Below are 18,848 nucleotides of genomic sequence, written 5' to 3' on the forward strand. Positions count from 1 at the left end.
GCATCCAAGTTCCTTTGTAAATCGCTTGTGAAACCAAGTAATTGTTGTTCACATGACATGTTCTTAAGGCCGTGTCACACCAGCCTTGCGTGCGACTTCCGAAGAACATTTTTGCTATCCGGAGGTCCCCGCAGATGACCCGCACATGACAGTACCTAGCATGTATCTCAAAAGTAGTTACCCGGAGGTGCGCACGCTGGCTCTATTTACCCGCTGCCAAAAAAGGCCCTGTCACACCAGCTAAGCGGGCGTATTGCGTATGGGGATTTTTCAGCACGCAGAATAATTTCTGCGGCCGGACAAGGTTTAGGGCGAGTTTGGCGTGGGTATTACATGATAAACGCGTGATACCTAAGTCCTTCTTGCGTGTATTCCGTTGAACTGCATGTTAGGCGCGTTGGTGTCACGTGATAGCTTCGTGATAGCTTCTTTTATGTCAGTTACGGGCGACATACGGGCTCTGCGAAGTACCTGCGCCACAACTGCATGTTATCTGCGTACTAGTCGCCTGCGAGATGAGTGCTAGCCTGAACAATAGGCTTGTTCGAGTGGATGGGCAAACAATCATTTGTCAACTAGCTTTAAAGAAGTGAAGATGCCCCGTAGACGGAAAGTGCACAAGGGCAGAGAACGTCCAGTGGATGGACAGCCACAAAGCCCGGAAGATTCACAGCAAATGCATCAAATTGCTGCTGAAGTCCATTCGGCGGATGAAGTCCTGTCCAAAAGGGACCAGGTAGTCGTCGACGCCACAGAGGACAGAGGACAAAGAAGAGAATGAGCCCACAAATGGCACGCGCTCCCTTCACATAGGCATAGATCAGCGGGCAACTTACCTACTTCAAGTGGGTCAAGTGCCTGTGAATTGCGGCGGCTACGGCCCTCCTACGGGTGTTCTACGTGGAACTCTTCGGGCAATCCTCGCGACTCATCCGGAAATAGTTTTGGTCATGCTCAAAACTTTGCGGCGGTAAAATTGGACTAGCGTGCGCACCTTCGGGCAACTAAAGACGAGATAAGTGCTAGGTACTGTCAAGTTCGGGCCAACTGCGGAGAGCTCCGGGTAGCAAATTTGTTTCCCCGCAAGTCAAGCCGCAAAACTTCCCCAGATACGATATGACAAGGCCTTGAGCATGCTCAAAACTTGTTCCGGAAGAGTCACGGGAGTTGCCCGTAGAGGTACGCGCAGAACACAAGTAGGAAACCCTTACCGGTAGCACCTCACAGGCAACTCCAAAGCAGGTACTTCGCAATCCCCGTAAGTCGCTCGTAACAGAAAATGGATCGGTTTTAAAGCTCTCACGCGAGTCACACGGAACGCACGCAATTAGAAGCTAAGTAGCACGCGTCTAGAAAGTAAGAAACAAGTGCGAAAATTGCAAACATTCTTGTCCGCCCGCGGAAAATCTTCTACGTGCTTTAAACTACCTCCTCGCCACAAGCCCGCGTAGCTTGCCCGGACAGGTGTGACACCGCCTTTACGGAAGCCATATTGTAGGGGAAAAATGATGTTATTTTCGTCCCCGTGCTTCATAATTTTGCTGGCTAAAACGTGTTCCATTAGTTTACAGCAAATACATGTCAGCGAAATGGGGCGGTAGTTTACAGGAGTAGATCGATTACCTTTCTTGTAGACTGGTACAACATTTGCTTCACGCCAATCATTTGGTATTTCACTTTTAAAATTCATATGACAACCGGAATATATTGCAAAGAATTGGAGCCAGAATTTTTGCCAGCTGCTTCAAGACTCGTGGAGTTATACCATCCGGTCCAGGGGCCTTGTATGTCTTTAAACCACAAAGCAACTTCTCTACACCCTTTGATGTAAACAAAATATCCTCCATTTCTTCAAAGTCTGAGGTTTCCGGTAGTAAGTCATTCGGTATGGGAGTTTCCTTGGTGAAAACGCTTTTGAACTGTTGGTTCAATGCTTCAGCTTTTGCAATTGGATCAGTGATCGTAATACCATCACTTTTCAGTTCCCTTATTCCTGTATTATCAGTCCTGTTGTGTTTGATGAAGCCCCAAAATCTCTTCATACTCTCAAACTCTGTGGTATCTTCATCGATAGAAAAAAGAGATTCCACATAATTCCAATAAGCCCTCCTTAGCTCCTGTTGCAGTGATTTCTTAACTGCTTTCAACTCTTCCTCCAATTGAAAAGGGACTACCCCGTGGTTTCTCAATTTCATGTTCCGACTTTTTTTGTTCAACCTATCTCTCCTTTTGATCAACCTTTTAATCTTGTTTGAAATCCAAGGTATGTCATTCTTTTTGGATGTCATCTTATGTGGAACAAACTCTGTCATTCCCTTCTCTATTCCATTCTTGAACATAACCCAAGCCTCATTCACTGAGCAAAAGTCAAGCTTATCTTCAATTTCCTTGCCTACACCTTGCATGAAATCAGCAAATTTCTCCCAATCCGCTTTGCTGTAGATGTTGATTTTCCTTCTTACTAGCTTCTGGCGAGTTGGACAACCAGCAATCGTGAGAATTGGGCAATCATGATCTGAAATACCTGGTACAACTGGGACATCAGTGACTAACTTGTGTCGAAAAGAGATGAAGCAAGAAGGATGTAAGCTGTGATGACGTCATCAAGTTTAAAGTAGTTCCGTCAAAATCGGCTCCATTTTCTTTATCGACGATTTACTCGAGTTATCTTGATTTAGAGCAGTTTTCCTCCGAAACCACTCAATTTTCATAAAAATTGTGAGGTCAACCTACTTTTTGACGGCCGTTCCGTTCCCGGGCTTTTTGGGGGGCCCCAGACGACGGGAAAGACGTATTTCAGCCCTTCGGGCTGAAATTCATCTCTAAGGGAGAGCCGCCGGAGGCGGGGCCGAAGGCTCCGCCTCCGGTGGCTCTTATACGCACCAATATGCTGATTTATATGACGCAAAACCGGTATTCTGTAATTTCCTCGATTCATGTTCTAACGTCTCAGACTCTAGCCTAGACAAGTCTAACGTTACTCAAATAACTGATAGGGTTTCTATAAAAGGATCAGATCACGGGAACTCGGTTAGACAGGTAGAAATAGGCTTAGCTAGATTTAAAGGTGCATGGTCCTGGTGTTTTAGTCAAATGCGTACGCGGGCGCACGGCGCAAGTTTCCTACAGAGACCTACGCTATCGACTTCTCTTTGGCGCTTACGCTTTGGCCCACTTTCCCGAGTCCGAAGAAGTCCGATTCAGTGTAGTCAGTGGTCCGATCACAGTTCGGCTCATGAATCGGCTGAGGGGGATGACAGCTTTAGCAAACTTCTTTTGTGATGTCACAATAACAAGCACATATGCACGCACCCTGGTATTACTACAGACTGCGCGATGCGCAAAGAAGACAACAAAGGCAACGTTACTTAGCAACACCTACGCACTTTACTCTTGATGACAGCTCAACTTCGGTAATCTTCGTATCAATGCTAACGATGATCGGCAGTATCATCAACAGCGCCATCTACACTACCGGGACTATGCCCCTTTAACTTACATGAGAAATAATTAAGCAGGCCTAACCTGTTAAATCTGTCTACTACATTATTGTCAACATCTTTTGGGTTGGTCGCTCGAGTTTATGAACTGCGAGACCAAATTTTAAGCGGCGAAGCATGAACTCCCCAAATTTACAGGCAGTCCTACACTGGGATAGCCATAGACACTTACTTCGAATCTAGCATACCGTAGTTAGGGGATCATACTTTCTCATACATGGCCCCAAAACTTTGGAACGACCTTTCAATATCTCTATATAGGGAGGGGGTCTTTATGAGGCCAAGATCTACGGTACGTAAAGATCTCTAGAATCTAACGTTAACTTAGAGCCCATGTTTGCTATTATATAGGCCTAGATCTACGATAACGCCTACTCTGTTGTAACGTAATATTCTATTCCACAAACCATGGGCATCTTTTTAGGTAGAAAGAGAGCTTTATAAGAGTCTCTCTGGGTGAGTCTGTTATTTTCTCTAACGTTACAGGTATCGAGTGTATTGTCTACGGTGTGCCACACTCATGGAATTTGTACGTGAAAATTGACTGTGTGGTTCTCGCGAAGTGAAGGCGCCGCGATACCGTTCATTTGAACAGGAAATCTCTCGCGAGGGGAAGGTGCTGCGATACGCATTCATTTACACGTGAAATATTTCACGTCTCGACGCAAAGCAAAAAAGGCGCGAAATTCACCAGCGTGATATAGTTTTTTTTTTTTTTTTGACAATATTTCCCTAGGGAGAATAGCGAGACGCGGATATGTATGGTAGAAATATGTTATATCGTTTTCAATGCTCTCGACCAATCAGAGGACGAGAAGCAATTTATGAGGGATATAATAAGCAAATAATCAACGTTGGTGAAGGTGATGGGACAAACTATCACTTCCGAGGTAGCCTTTAAACAAGGCGACTCGCTCTGCGTGCCCCCGTATAGCGCGTTTACCCCACAAACCTGTTGGCCGGCGAGTGGATCGCCGGCCAACAGGTTTGTGGGGTAAACGCGCTATACGGGGGCACGCAGAGCGAGTCGCCTTGTTTAAAGGCTACTTCCGAGGCGATCTGGGCCCCATTTCATAAAAGATGTTAGGATGTCAACTCTTGCTGGAATGGCAACTTCCCATAGCAACAGCCAATCAGGAAACTGCATTTTTTTTTGTCATTACCATGACCATTGAAATTCCAGCAAGAGCTGTTATCCTATTAACGGTTTATGAAATGGGGCCCTGGATGTAGCTATCTTTCCGGCGATCCACTCGCCGGCCAACAGGTTTGTGGGGTAAACGCGCTATACGGGGGCACGCAGAGCGAGTCGCCTTGTTTAAAGGCTACTTCCGAGGCGATCTGGGCCCCATTTCATAAAAGATGTTAGGATGTCAACTCTTGCTGGAATGGCAACTTCCCATAGCAACAGCCAATCAGGAAACTGCATTTTTTTTTGTCATTACCATGACCATTGAAATTCCAGCAAGAGCTGTTATCCTATTAACGGTTTATGAAATGGGGCCCTGGATGTAGCTATCTTTCCGAAGCGCAGCTGCTGATGAGGAAAGATAGCGTACACATTTAGATCGCCGAGGAAGTGATAGTTTGTCTCATTGCCTGAAACTAAAAGTTGATTATTTGCTTTATATTCCACTTCCAGGGTTCTAGAAATTCCCATTTTATTCCACATCTGAAACCGTTTTAGCTGTCTTTAGGTATCCTTAGGACTTAGGCTACGTGGTTTACTTCAGACGTGTGCGCGTACTTATGACAAAAAAATTAATTTTCTGCGCGCACCGCGCGGCACCGAAGTGAAAGTGCGTTGCACTGTGGACTATCAAGTGACCTAGTTAAATGATAGTCCACAGTGCAACGCACTTTTATTTAGCGCGTACTCATCTCGCGTTAGGACTGTATGGACTGAAGAGATCAGCGAAACAAAAGGGACTATCAACATAGAGTGTAACGAACTTTTCTTCTCAGGTGATGTGATGGGCAAAACTACGCTTTATCACGTGGTCAGCTCTTGACCAATCCTATAGCAAGATTCTTAGTATGTGGAATATAATTTCTGTTATATTCCACATACTAAGAATCTTGCTATAGGATTGGTCAAGAGCTGATCACATGATAAAGCGTAGTTTTGCCCATCACATCACCTGAGAAGAACTAGGTCACTTGATAGTACACAGTGCAACGCACTTTCCCTTCAATGTCGCGCGGTGCATACATACACATACACATACACACACACACAAGCACACACACACACACACATACGCACACATACATGGGAAACAAATTATCTATTTTGTAAGCCTGCAAAGGGGGGGGGGGGAGGGTGCATGGTTCTGTATATCTTGTCGGAATGAGCTCGTATTTGTTATGATGATTTTACGTAGGAGCAGCAAGTGTGCTTTTTTTTTTAATAAGGGGGCTAAAACTATTGCAGTATTGAAATGATGGTGCTAATGAATTTCTTGAGTTTTCAGCAGTTGCTATGTACTGCTTCACTGCTGTGTGCTCCGTAAAAAACGAGAGGTGATCGGTAGTGCGTGACAGACACCAAGCGAATAACAACATCGATAATGATAAAGTGAATTCTAGACCCCGTTTACAGTGCGGGGCCGGGCTCGGCCGTGGCTCGGCCGCGGCCGAGCCCGGCCTCAATTGCGCGGCCGAGCCTCGCAATTTTGTCCGTTTACACTGCTGGGCTCGGCCGCGCTTTTAATTCAAACCTTTCAATATTTTGTCGTAGTGGCGCTCTGCTTGTAAACAAAGGCAATTTGGTATAGCCTGGTTTTCAGACCCTTTGTCAACTGGATTCCGTGGCGACGAAGTCGCCGTTCGGGCAAAGGCCTTTGCCGAAGGAAAAATCCTTTGCAGGACAAAACCACCCTAAACTATACTAGTTTTCCACGTTGAGGGGGTTAATATCGTGAATAGCGAAATAGTACGGGCAGAGGGTCTGAAAGCCAGACTAAAATTGGCCGCGCATTTGGCCCAGTTTGCGTTTACACCAAGAAGAGGCCGGGCTCGGCCGCGGCCGAGCCGCGGCCGAGCCCGGCCTCTTCCAGAGCGATGCCAAATGCTAGGCCAATATTGGCCTCGCATTTGGCCTTTTGCGCGTTTACACTGAAGCGGGGCTGGGCTCGGCCACGGCTCGGCCGCGGCCGAGCCTCGCACTGTAAACGGGATCCTCGATGCTCATGATACATTATCAATTTTCTCTTTCAGGGATATGCAGCACCTAATAATGAAATTGCAATGCGACACTCCATATCATAGGAAAACAAAACGGTACAGAAAATTAGCAAATTCACCCACGCACAAGGTGAATGCATCAATAGGCATGGCAATTCTCGTAAAAGGACATGCACATCGCGTAGAAATTAAAGGACAAGTTCACCTTCATAACATAAGGATTGAGAGAATGCAGCAATATAAGTAGAACACATCAGTGACTCTTTGAGGAAATTGGACAATCGATGCAAAAGTTATGGTGAATTTTTAAAACTTTGTGTTGGAACTGCTGGATGAGGAGACTACTACAGCTTGTGAGTCATATGCGTACAACAGCATAAAGAAAATGTAAAGAAAATTCAACATATTTTCACTTCTTTCGCATAATGAAAGACCACTTGACTTGCCTCTTTCTAAAGGCAGGGGGAATAATATTACCCATAACATAATTTTCTAATCTTAGATTATTAATTAATTATGCAAATTAAGCCCAAGATCATGTTATAACCTAATTAGATAATTGAGAGTCTACTTTTTGGTTTGTATATCTGTTTTAGCATATTCAACAATTTTACATCATAAAAAAATTTATAAAAGTCATTTCAATTCTTATGTATTTTAGATTTGTTTTGACTTTTGTTTTTTTTTTATTGCAAATTGACTCTGACTACTTTTCTAAAGTAATCAGCATGAAATTAATAATCAGAGTGATTAATTGTATCGGGTTTTATGAGTTGTGTCTAACCAAAGAACCAGCATGGTCCTCCTCACAGAAATTGGTTTAATCTCTGAGGCAGTCAACTTTCTTTCCATCTCATCTCAATCATTGTCATCGTCAGTATCATTTTTGGTCTCAATACCCTCATCATTTTGACACTCGCTGCTGCCTCGGCACAGAAATAGAATGGTTTAAAAATCTTTGCTGTAGATTCAACCATAACCTGACATTTTCTCTGTCATTGACTGTTCTACAAGTAATCAGGCTTAAATGTCCACTTTGGTAGTTAATGTCCATTACGAACCAATATACCCCTATAAATGACAAATGTGGCTTAATTCTTTGAGGCAACAACTTTCACTACATTATTATAATCTCCATTATAGTCATGTGCTTGCTTTGAGTGTCGTCATCATTGTGACACTCAATGCCGCACCAGCAAAGAAATTCAGGGGTAACAAAAAATAAGCTAGATTCAACCATAAACTCACCTGAATTACATTTTCTGATTCATTTATTGTTGCACAAATGATCATACTTAAATGTTCCACTGAGGAGAAAACATGCTCCTCATGATAGAAATGGGTTAAATCTTGGAGGAAACCTCCTTTTATATATATATATATATATATATATATATATATATATATATCACAAAGAAATCCAATGGTAAAAACTGATAGCCGTACTGCAGAGGATCAAACTGAGGATCCTGCAGAGCAATGCTGGTGGGTCCTTTCACTCTGGCTTGGGTATGGACTCTTATGATATGATGTCTCACAGCTCCAGGGGTGGGAGGTAGCTTGTCAATTTCTGCCCCATGCTTGCAGAAGAGATGCCATTGCAATTCGGAGATAGTCCTGATGTAGATGCATGTGGGTTAGTTGGCTGCACAGACAAAGCTTGCCAGAGTAGCCAGCAACCAAATGTCAGTCCCTTCATCCCCTGTGGAAAGCATCTGCAGATACCTGATTACATCTCCTCTATCTTCATATAATCTTGCATTCAGGTTGCTATGCGTATCATATTCCAGTGTTGTCAGCACCGATGAACGCATAGAAGGCTGACCCTATGGCTCTCCATGATATAGGTTCTATATCCATAACCCAGAGGTCATGGACGTGTTCTTCAGCATGAGCTCGAAGCTTGCTATAACTAACACTAGTGACTACATTTGCTATGACTATTAGAACAATAACAGTCTGCAAGAATCTTCAGCTAAGGATTGAGGCAGACTTAATCAGAAGAAGAAGGGAAGAAGAAGAAGAAGAAGAAGAAGAAGAAGAAGGACATCTGTGTCTGTAGAGAAGAAAACCTCTGTATTCGATGAGTTTCGCTGTGATGCTAGGACAGCATGGAAGATCAACAGTGTGTCTACCTCTTCACGATTCTTATCCTAGAAAATAAATCTTTTTTGTTGCTCCTGGTAAGTGGTATGCCCTGAAGGAGAGATGATGACATGTTTGTGTGTTGTACTTTAGTACTCTAGAATCTTTGCGGCAAGATAGTTGGTCAGGTCAGACTTTGACTTGCTTTGTAAAAGGAATCTGCTTATTGGAATATTTTGTGTCATCTGTGACCTGGTACTGGATTGATCAGCATTTCTGGTTGCAGTGACAAAGCATAGGATTGCTTCAACTTTATGTAGGTAATTCATCATTGCCTTGAACATTGCATTCTTATATCTGTTTTTGTTCCTCACATTCTTCAAAAGCCGTGATAATATCAGTAGTGGTCAAAGCCTCAAGTAGAGTTGCGTTTGCTTGTTTTGTTCGTTTCAGCTTCAACTTGGTCTGTTGCCTTCAGACAGACCTCTTTCAATTATAGGTTTTCTTTGAAGAACTTTTCCAGCACCATTTCATAGAGAGCTACATAATTATATGAATACTAGGTGTGGGCATGACGAGCACCCTATAATGTGTACATTTCAGGATTTGCCTTATTGTTGCAGACCTAGAGATATCAGCTTCTATAATATAGAAGCTGATGCTGAGATATATCACATCCCAACATCATCAATGCCAGGAGGCACCAAGAGCGCATACAGTAGCCAAGACAATATGAAGTTCTCCCAGTCATGGGACAACTGGGCATTTCAAGTTTAGGTCTGGCATGTAGCATTTGAACCACCTTCTCATAAAGAGCAATGTCAAAATAATGAAATGACTGTAGGGTGCTCTTCAAAAGTCAGGTTCCTCAGTTGACTTGCTTGAATGCTCACAGTCAGCAGGGTTGACCACTCATATGCCAGCTTAGGAGTATTGGTATGGCTCCTGCCTGGGTCAGTGGCTTGCTTTCAGACATGTTTGAATTGCTCAGCCTGGAATATTGCTTGATGTTTCCCCTACTTTGATTCTAAATAAAGAAGTTGCAACAATCCATCTGTAGTTGTTACAGCTTGGTAGCATTCTGAGATTTGTCTACTGGTGACAAAGTGCAGCATATCTACATGGTGTGGAGTGGTAGATAGACTCGAGGCTTTGCGTATCGATAAGGATGGTGCAACCGGTTCTCCAGGAACCTCTGTCTTCTGGTATATACAATTAATCGTTCCATGGGTGGTTCATTACTCATCGGCAGTGTCCTCTGAGAAGTCTGTGTTTTCTATGTGGCGAAGAACGCAAAGGCAACCTTCTTCAAGAATGGTGGTACATTATTACAAATCATGGAACATTCTGGTGATTTAACACCATTGGCCAGAGCTGTTTCCAATTAACAGAATACGGCGATAAGACGCACAGTATAATCAGGTATATCTAGGCCCTGTTTTCTGAGAAGATCCATCAGCATTGATCTTATCATTACTCCTATCACACCACACCCCCTTGGTCTGTCACATACACGGAAGAAAAACTTTACCCAGTGATTCCTACATAACACTTACATCACAAGTTGTCCGAACATCACCATAAATTCAGCTCAGTGCTGCCTGCCTACATCACCTCATGGCATTTACATCAAAGACAAGGAACTTCCTTAAAGGGTGTGTACAGTTCTGGTCGAGGTGAGGATTTAGCTTTTAACGTTTTGTGAGATATTTAGAAACCACTCTATGAGACGTCAAAGAGCATGCAGTTCTAAGGGGTATCAAAAGTTTATTCGATGGAAATTGGTTTTGAAATGGCTGAGATATCCAAAAACAAGGTGAAACAAAGAGATCTTAATAAAGTTGTGGCATGTCGCCTTTTATTATTAGCACTTTTTTTGATATCTCAGCCATTTAAAAACCAATTTTCATCAAACAAACATTGAATCCTTCTTAAAATTACATGCTCTTTCATATTTCATAAGAGGCTTTTCATTATCTCACTTGCGAATGTTCAAAACATGAATCCCCACCTCAACCAGTACTGTACAGTCCCTTTAATGTGAAGTCCTGGTACTATCAGAGAAGAAAACAACATGAACGACCTCACGTATGGTTCAGGGGCCACAGAACAGGGTAAAGGCTGCACCCCCCACACACACACTTTCCCCTCCCCTCACCCCCCCCCCCAAAAAAAAGTTAAAAAATCAGAAAAAGAATCAGGGGGAAGTAATCACAATACGTATAAATTTCCAAATGTTCCTTCTTTAGATTCTTCCATCTAAGCAGATGGATGGGGGGGGGGGGGGGTGCTTGACCTTGATTTCCCCACACCCCGGTACCGCACCCCCATCTACACACACACGCACACACACGCAAGTGCGGGAACACCCTGAAAAAAACCCACACACACACAAAATCCCCTGTGGTTGAGGCATGACGACCTTCATTAGTCTTAACCCGTTCCATACTGAATCCTGAAATCCTGTAGACTTAATACACAGGCGACCAGCTTTCCGTATAGAACAGGTTAATAAAATCTTTGTAATTCTATATCACGTAATCTGTCACAAAATTAGTATTTGCCAGAAATGCTATAGGAAATGTCTCAACACACACTCTAAAAACGCAAATGTTGAATCAACATTTAAAAGGGCCGAGGAGTGACAGCATTTTTTGAAGTGTTGCATCCAACTTTTAAGATAACATTTTAAATGTTGAATCTAGCAGGAAAACCAACACTTTGAAAATGTTGTCACTCCTCGGCCCTTTTAAATGCTAATTCAACATTTGTGTTTTTAGAGTGCACATGAAACTAGGAGCATTGGATTCTTTGACCCTGAAAATGGTAGCTTAGCTGTCAAAATAAAAGCTCTGTGTCACTTAGAAGTTGAGATATATTAACAGAAACATTGTTTATGGCGGCCATTTTGTAGAATCCAAGATGGCGGCCATAAATGATTCGGTGCAAATGGAAACATTGTTTTTCTGATTGCTTATACTGTAACGTTTCTAAAAAATGTATAGTTTTCATACTCTCCATAAAAATCCAACGAAAGTTAAAATTCTAACATAAGGAAGCCGACTATTACTCGTCCACGATTGGATGTTCGTGACTGATCATGAAAGTTTTGTACAACTCATCTGAAATTTCACGTTTGGATACGACTTGATGCGAGACTATACATGTTGGTACGCTTTAATAGATACAATATGGTCACGAATGCTCATTTCAAACAGTCTAACTTTTAAAAAGTGATCATTTGCTTTTGATGCATGATTCAAGAAATCATTGTCATTTTTATAATGACATTTTTCAATACGTGCTGACATACCGTTGATAATTTTCCATTTTTTAGTTTAAAAAGTCACCCCATTTTGATTGCGAGGAACTTCTCCTTTGTTTGTTTGTGGAAAATAGTAATAATATTGATACAACACTAGTAATACGCTTTTGTAAAATTTTTTTAATATTTTTTATGTATGCCTCACCAATAATACAAACTTTGCACCTTTACGTGCGACACAATTTATTGCGGCACCTTTATGGGTGCAACTTTGCATCTTTCAGACCAGTGAGCACTTTAAAATTGCACCTTTGCGGATGCTACAGTTTTACTGTGTCACAAGTAAAGGTTGAACTTATTGTTTTCTTTTTAAGTGTAGGATAGACAGATCAATTTAACTGAACATGCGCACTAGCAAATTGTGATTTTCCCTTGTGTTATTCTCTGTATTTGGTTGATCTTTACCGTTTGGAAGGTTTGTACAAAGTCCTGTTAATATTTATTGTAGTCAATGTTATACAAATGATGCACAGGATAGAGTGTGTTAGTGAAGGTGCGGCGCGCTCGAGAGTATTGACAATGGTGCGACATGCACGAGGCGCAGCCGAGTGCATGTTTGCAACCGTTGTCAATACTTGAGAGAGCGCCGCACCTTCACTGACGCCACGAAATAATCCTGTGCATCATTTGTTTTATAAAATGGATCGAAAACTAACAGCATTATTCACGTACCTTTGTGGGTCAATACCAGTCAGCTACATGTAGCACTCGCTCAAAAGTCAAGATGTCCGACGATGTTCGTCCAAAACATTTACGCACGTCGCACTCGGAAATCCCGCACATAAGTACTGTACGTACGTACGTATAAGAGTATACGTACGCTACGTGTTATGCACAAGAAAGGCCGCCGGCTGTTGTGTGGCAGCCCGCAGCGGCCCGAACTAGAAGTTGTTTACAGGATTGACAGCGCGTATAGTAGCGCGTGACGCACTTGTAACAACTGATTGAGTGCGCACTGCTAGTGTAAACATTGTGACGTACGTCAGGCCAGGGAGGTGGAAGAGAGACTCTTCTTAGTGCATACCTGAAGAAATTAATGCACGCACACGTGACTCATTTCAGCGCTTCCAATTGGCTACATTCTTGAACCCATTTTATAATGCGTTTTAACGGACTGCAAGGAAGTTAAAACAATTTACTCTTGAGGGACACAGCAGCGATGTTGCCGGGCAGATATAGGGCAGGGGGGATTACGCAACAAGTGACCCCTGCCCTTGTTGCCCCTCTCGTTAGCGGGGGTAAGCGCACGCGGTGAAGAAATCGCTTATGCCCCAGTCACATAGACATCCCGGATCACCCCGGACCACCCCGGATCTGATCCGGGGAGAGATCCGTGTTGACGCCGGGAGGCCAACACGGCAACTTTTGGAGGTCAAAAACATCCGGCGTCATCCGGGGATTGCCGTGTTGGCAGAGCAATCCGGGGTGGTCCGTGTGGCTGCCGTGTAGCTGCCGTGTTGATCCATGCAGCTGCCGTGTTGATCCGTGTAGATGCCGTGTTTGTCCGTGTATAGACGCCGCGCTCTTCCGGCCTTATCCGTGTAGCTGCCGTGTTGATACCGTGTGTACAAATTCCGCATCTCCCCGGATCTCCCCGGATCTCCCCGGACGTCCCCGGATTTCCCCGGATCACCGTGTAGATCCTTGAGCATCCGTGTTTGTATGTGACTGGGGCATTAGGTAGCGTCATGCGATGGTGGTTTGTCGTAGAAGTAGGGAGTAATTTAGGCGGCTCCTACTATTGGATTTCGTGCATGGTCTTATACAGTGAACTTTGAAACCCACCTCCTCCCCAGTCCGCCTCCTGCATATTTTGGATTGGCATTTCATTTCTTATTGGTGTTTCGATAGTTCATATCAAAGTACATAATGAGGCAAGTTCACTTGCATATTTCTATACGGTCTTGATGGGCAGTACTGTTGATGGGTTGCATTGGCTATCCGAGGATACGTCTGTCGTAATGGACGTGGTGCTTTTTGGCTTTGACGGAAACGGATAGACCGAATAATGATAATAATATTCGAATGGGCATCGGGGAGGCGCGGGTTGTAAGGTAACAGTGTGATAGTGTGGCCATTCTCAAGAGCGTAGCTTGGTTGCACCGCGCAGGTGGACCGCAGGGGAATTTTCCGGCGACATTTTCCCTTCATAATAATGGTGGTTGAGGAAAGCTGAAGGGTTTTTTGCTGGTTTTTCGCCCCTGCTTGGGAGTTGCCACACTTTGCGGCCGTATTTTGATAAAATTAAGCCGGTATAGGATAACATCTGCATTAAAGTACATTTTAAAGTGTTCAGAATCATATTCCTCTCGAGGTGAAGGGGCTTAATTGTTTTGGTAACATACTTTTGGATGCAATTCTATTTACCGGTGAGTAGCGAAGCAGGCTGACCTTAGTACCACGAGGATGGATTATTGGCTTAGCCCTCCGTAAATATGCAAGTCTTGGGGCAGTCGCACTGGTCGGTGACTGCTTCAAGGCGCGGACGCAAGGGATCGGAGTTATGCGACCAGAACAGGTGTTTGGGTTTTATTTCCTGCCAATTTCGCTATCGGTGCGACGGGGCGGATGGACTTTTTACGGGTGGCTTTGCTTTCGCTTGATATACCAGTCGAGTAACATTGGTTTACTATTGAATTAAGGACCCTTGTCACAGGGGCTATAAACCCCCTTCATCTCGGGATGTATAATGCTGTGAAAGTACTATTGTACGTGTTTGGAATGGTGTATCAAGAAGTTAGTCATAATGTATATGGAAGATGTACAAAACATTATCGAACTCGCTATTATTATGTATAAGCACGTTGTCATTCGATTGTATGGATAACTTTTGGCTTCCACGATTAAACCAACCATAACCGCAGATTTGGTTTTCGATGTCTTTTTATTGTGTCGTAGCAAGGAGTAATAGAACAGTATAGAATAGCATTAATAAACTACCCTCCGTTATGATACGAAAGAAATACGAAGGGTGCTCACTTCTCAACAAGAACTCTCAAATTTCGAATTATGCATCGGCAATGAATCGCATTATCTATGACTGCCAGAGTTTGTGTATAACTCCACCAAAGCCTATACTTATGAGCAATGCATGGTACAGGTTCAACACTATAAAAGTGCACCGAAATAATATAATTCATTTTATGTTAAACTTGTCTCGTACAAATTTGAATAAAATATGGCAACCGCTCTCAACAACTTTCTAATTCATTATTGAATATCTTCGGCAATTATCATTATCACTTTCTCTCTTTCGACGAATCTCTCTCTCTCTCTCTCTGTGTTTCTCCATTTCCCTGCATTGGGAGTCAATTAGTTAGGTAACACAGCAAGGTGTGCACCTTTTATCATAATACCTGCAGAACTGTCCAATTTTGCTTTATTTCATTTCATTTCATTTTATTGTTTTTGTGTGGTACAATATAATCAACTCTGATCACTTTCAGAAATAAACACATGATTCATAATAATTCATGGCTGATTTTGCACATGACAGGTAATCAATCATTGTGACAAAGAACGAAGACATAATGATAATAAACAAAAAGTCAAGGTACCATACAGGAGGATCCCCAGTAAGCCGAGCTTGATATTGTAACATACATTATAAAGTATCTGCTTAAAACGTGTGAACAGTTCTGGTTGAGGTGAGGATTTAGCTTTTAACGTTTTGCGAGATAGTCAGAAACCACTCTATGAGATGTCAAAGAGCATGCAATTCTAAGGGGTATCAAAAGTTCATTTGATGAAAATCGGTTTTGAAATGGCTGTGATATCCAAAAACAAGGTGAAACAAAGAGATCCTTGAAAAGGGCGTGGCCTGTCGCCTTTTATTATTATCACGTTTTTGGATATCTCAGCCATTTCAAAACCAATTTTCATCAAATAAACGTTGAATCCTTCTTAAAATTACACGCTCTTTCATATTTCATAAGAGGTTTCTCATTTTATATCTCAATTAGGAATGCTATTAACCTGAATCCCCACCTCAACCAGTACTGGGCCCATTCTCAGTAAAAGCGTTCAAATACGGAATTTTGGTGTCGCCGAACTTCCATGACAGTTTGCGGTTCCCTGAAACCTATTCGATACTATTTAAATGTTTCTAGTATATCACGAGGACTTTATTTGTTAAAAATAAACACGATCAAATGCGGTTGTCTGCCTTTTTGTATAAAATTTTGCTGTTAAACTTCGTTAAGACCCCCAAAACGCAGTGTCGCCGGCTATTTCAGAATTATGTTTTATTGCTCCTCTCCGTCCACAAACACACTTTCCAAATATCATTTTCATGGACGATGAGCATATCATATGTGCTAATCACAATACTCAAAAAGTTCCAAAATTTTTATTGACTTCTTTTTTTATAGCCTTTTGAAACCTGTCGCCAAATTCACCGCCAGATACGTTACCAGTTTCTTTAGTGTTACAGCATCGCGAAAATAACAAGACTATGCAATGACCCTGTGTATATGAAACCCTGAGGATATACTTCATACACTGCAAGTACTTAGATTTTTTTTTGCAACAGCTCTTTATTGAGAATACGGTACAATGTTTGAAATATCGGTTTTCTACACTTTTATTAGGACAGATACGTTACATACTTTTCACGCCACCCACTGCGACAGATATTGCAATGTCAGACAAATTGTATATTATACATTACTCCTCGGAATGACGCATCGATTCAACATTAAAGTTTAGTACAAGTAAGAAATATTTGGTAGATATCGCTCTCATAATAATATGATCGACCATATACGTTACCACAGATACGTTACCCCAGATACGTGACCGAATTTTGCTCATTGGTCTTGTGCTTTCTTGGGATCAAATCTGGTCAAAATTCATCCCTACACATTACATGCTTCTTTTTGTTGGACCTCAGGATTATATTCTTACACCAAAAGGACAGAGAGGTGAAAAAGAGCAACACTTCCACATGATTTTTCTTTGTGCGTCAGTGTCTCACAACTTAATGCCAAGTTTCCGACAGATACGTTACCACATAATCAAAATGCTGAAAAGAAATTGTAAATGTTTTTACAAACAAATCGTTGTGTGCTCATAAACTCCAAAGTTCTATTCTATAAAACCCAGCCACTTTCATATTCTATGCAACAACTTTGAACGTTTATTTTACAAGACGAAGCTAAGATTCAGCATATCAGTTTTTTGCTTTTCAGATTTAGCAGATACGTTACGTATAATTCAGGGCACCCACGGTGACAAATAATGTTATGTAAAACAAAGTGTTCACAAAACAATTCTGCATAGAATGACGCTTCCATAAAAAATTAAAGTTATGTTCAAATGAAGAATATTCAGTAGAAATTGCTCTGTAACTTCACCGACAGATTCATTTACGGTACGCCAGATACGTTACCAAACTTTGAAAGAGTAAAAAGTAGTTTATGAAACGCTTCCGAGAAAAGTTTCAGTGTTCTGTTGCATATTTATTCTAGTGTTTTTCAACATATGAAGAACTACTCAAGATTCATCGATAAGTTGAACAATTATTTATTCATTTTTACTAAAAGGGATGAGCCAAACACGTTACCATAGGTCAAACAACTGTTTAGCATATCGAGTTCATAGAGACTGTACCTACTTCCTTCTAAGTGCCTGCAAAAATATATTTTTTAAACCTTGTTTGCATTATCCATCAAAACTTAATGAATATTTATAGTCAGATGGATAAATACATTCAGACGCAAGATGAGAATATTCTGTGAATGAAGAACTCAGCTTTCACATTTAGGGCTCTTTTCCACTACATTTCATAGTTTAAATATTACGTACAATGTTTAAAATGGTTAATTTGGGCTTACATCATTCATTTTTACATCAATTCATGAGGTAAATAATTAAACAGATGCTATTTATCAATTCATACACAACTAAAATTATTACTTATATTTTACCAGATACGTTACCAAAGGTGATTCGGTGTGTTTCAATAGTTATTTCCCCAGGAAAGCAATTCATATTTGTTTCCTGTGGAAATTCCAGATCGGATCGTTCCCTTTGCATGATTTGTGGGATTCGAAACTTTATTTGTAAGCGAAATTTGTTAAAAATACAAAGTGAATCTTCAAGTTATAATTCATTCCAGCAAAAAGCATATTTCAACCTACCACACAGAAATAATTTCTACCAATTAGCAAGGGATGACAACATCTTTACCTCTTGAAAAACCCCAATATCTTTAGGGGGGACAGATGTCTTTTCCTGAACAGAAATTGGATCAAAACAATAAATTTAATTCAGAGTTAGGAGTCCATTTTAACATGTAAATTTGCGGTAACGTATCTGATTGGTGATCAAAAATCATATATGATGCTCTATTTAAATTCATTTTTACTCAATGAATGGCCATCATTTAGAATGTTCCACTTTTTGTTTCGTGTTTGACCGGTTTTGAAGTTTCCGAAAACACATCTTTGAATGTATTACTTTGTGGTTGATTTTTCGGTTGTACTCACATGGAATTGAACACTTAATCTGAGAATGGCCCACTGTACAGTCTCTTTTTAAGAAAATAAAATGTGTGACATTATAATGCAGTAAGAACACGATATCAATTGGGTAAGGACGAACATATTATAGCAAAAAAGTTAGCCGGAAGTATGACTGTCTAGGGGCATACACAATCGTGGTTTCTACGTTTTTGTTTGTTTGCTTGTTTGTTGCTTTTGTTATTATTGTTAGAATTTAAAGAGGTTATCCCATGAAGCCGACACTAGCCT

Source organism: Diadema setosum, chromosome 19, assembly GCF_964275005.1.
Source record: "Diadema setosum chromosome 19, eeDiaSeto1, whole genome shotgun sequence".
NCBI lineage: Eukaryota > Metazoa > Echinodermata > Echinoidea > Diadematoida > Diadematidae > Diadema > Diadema setosum.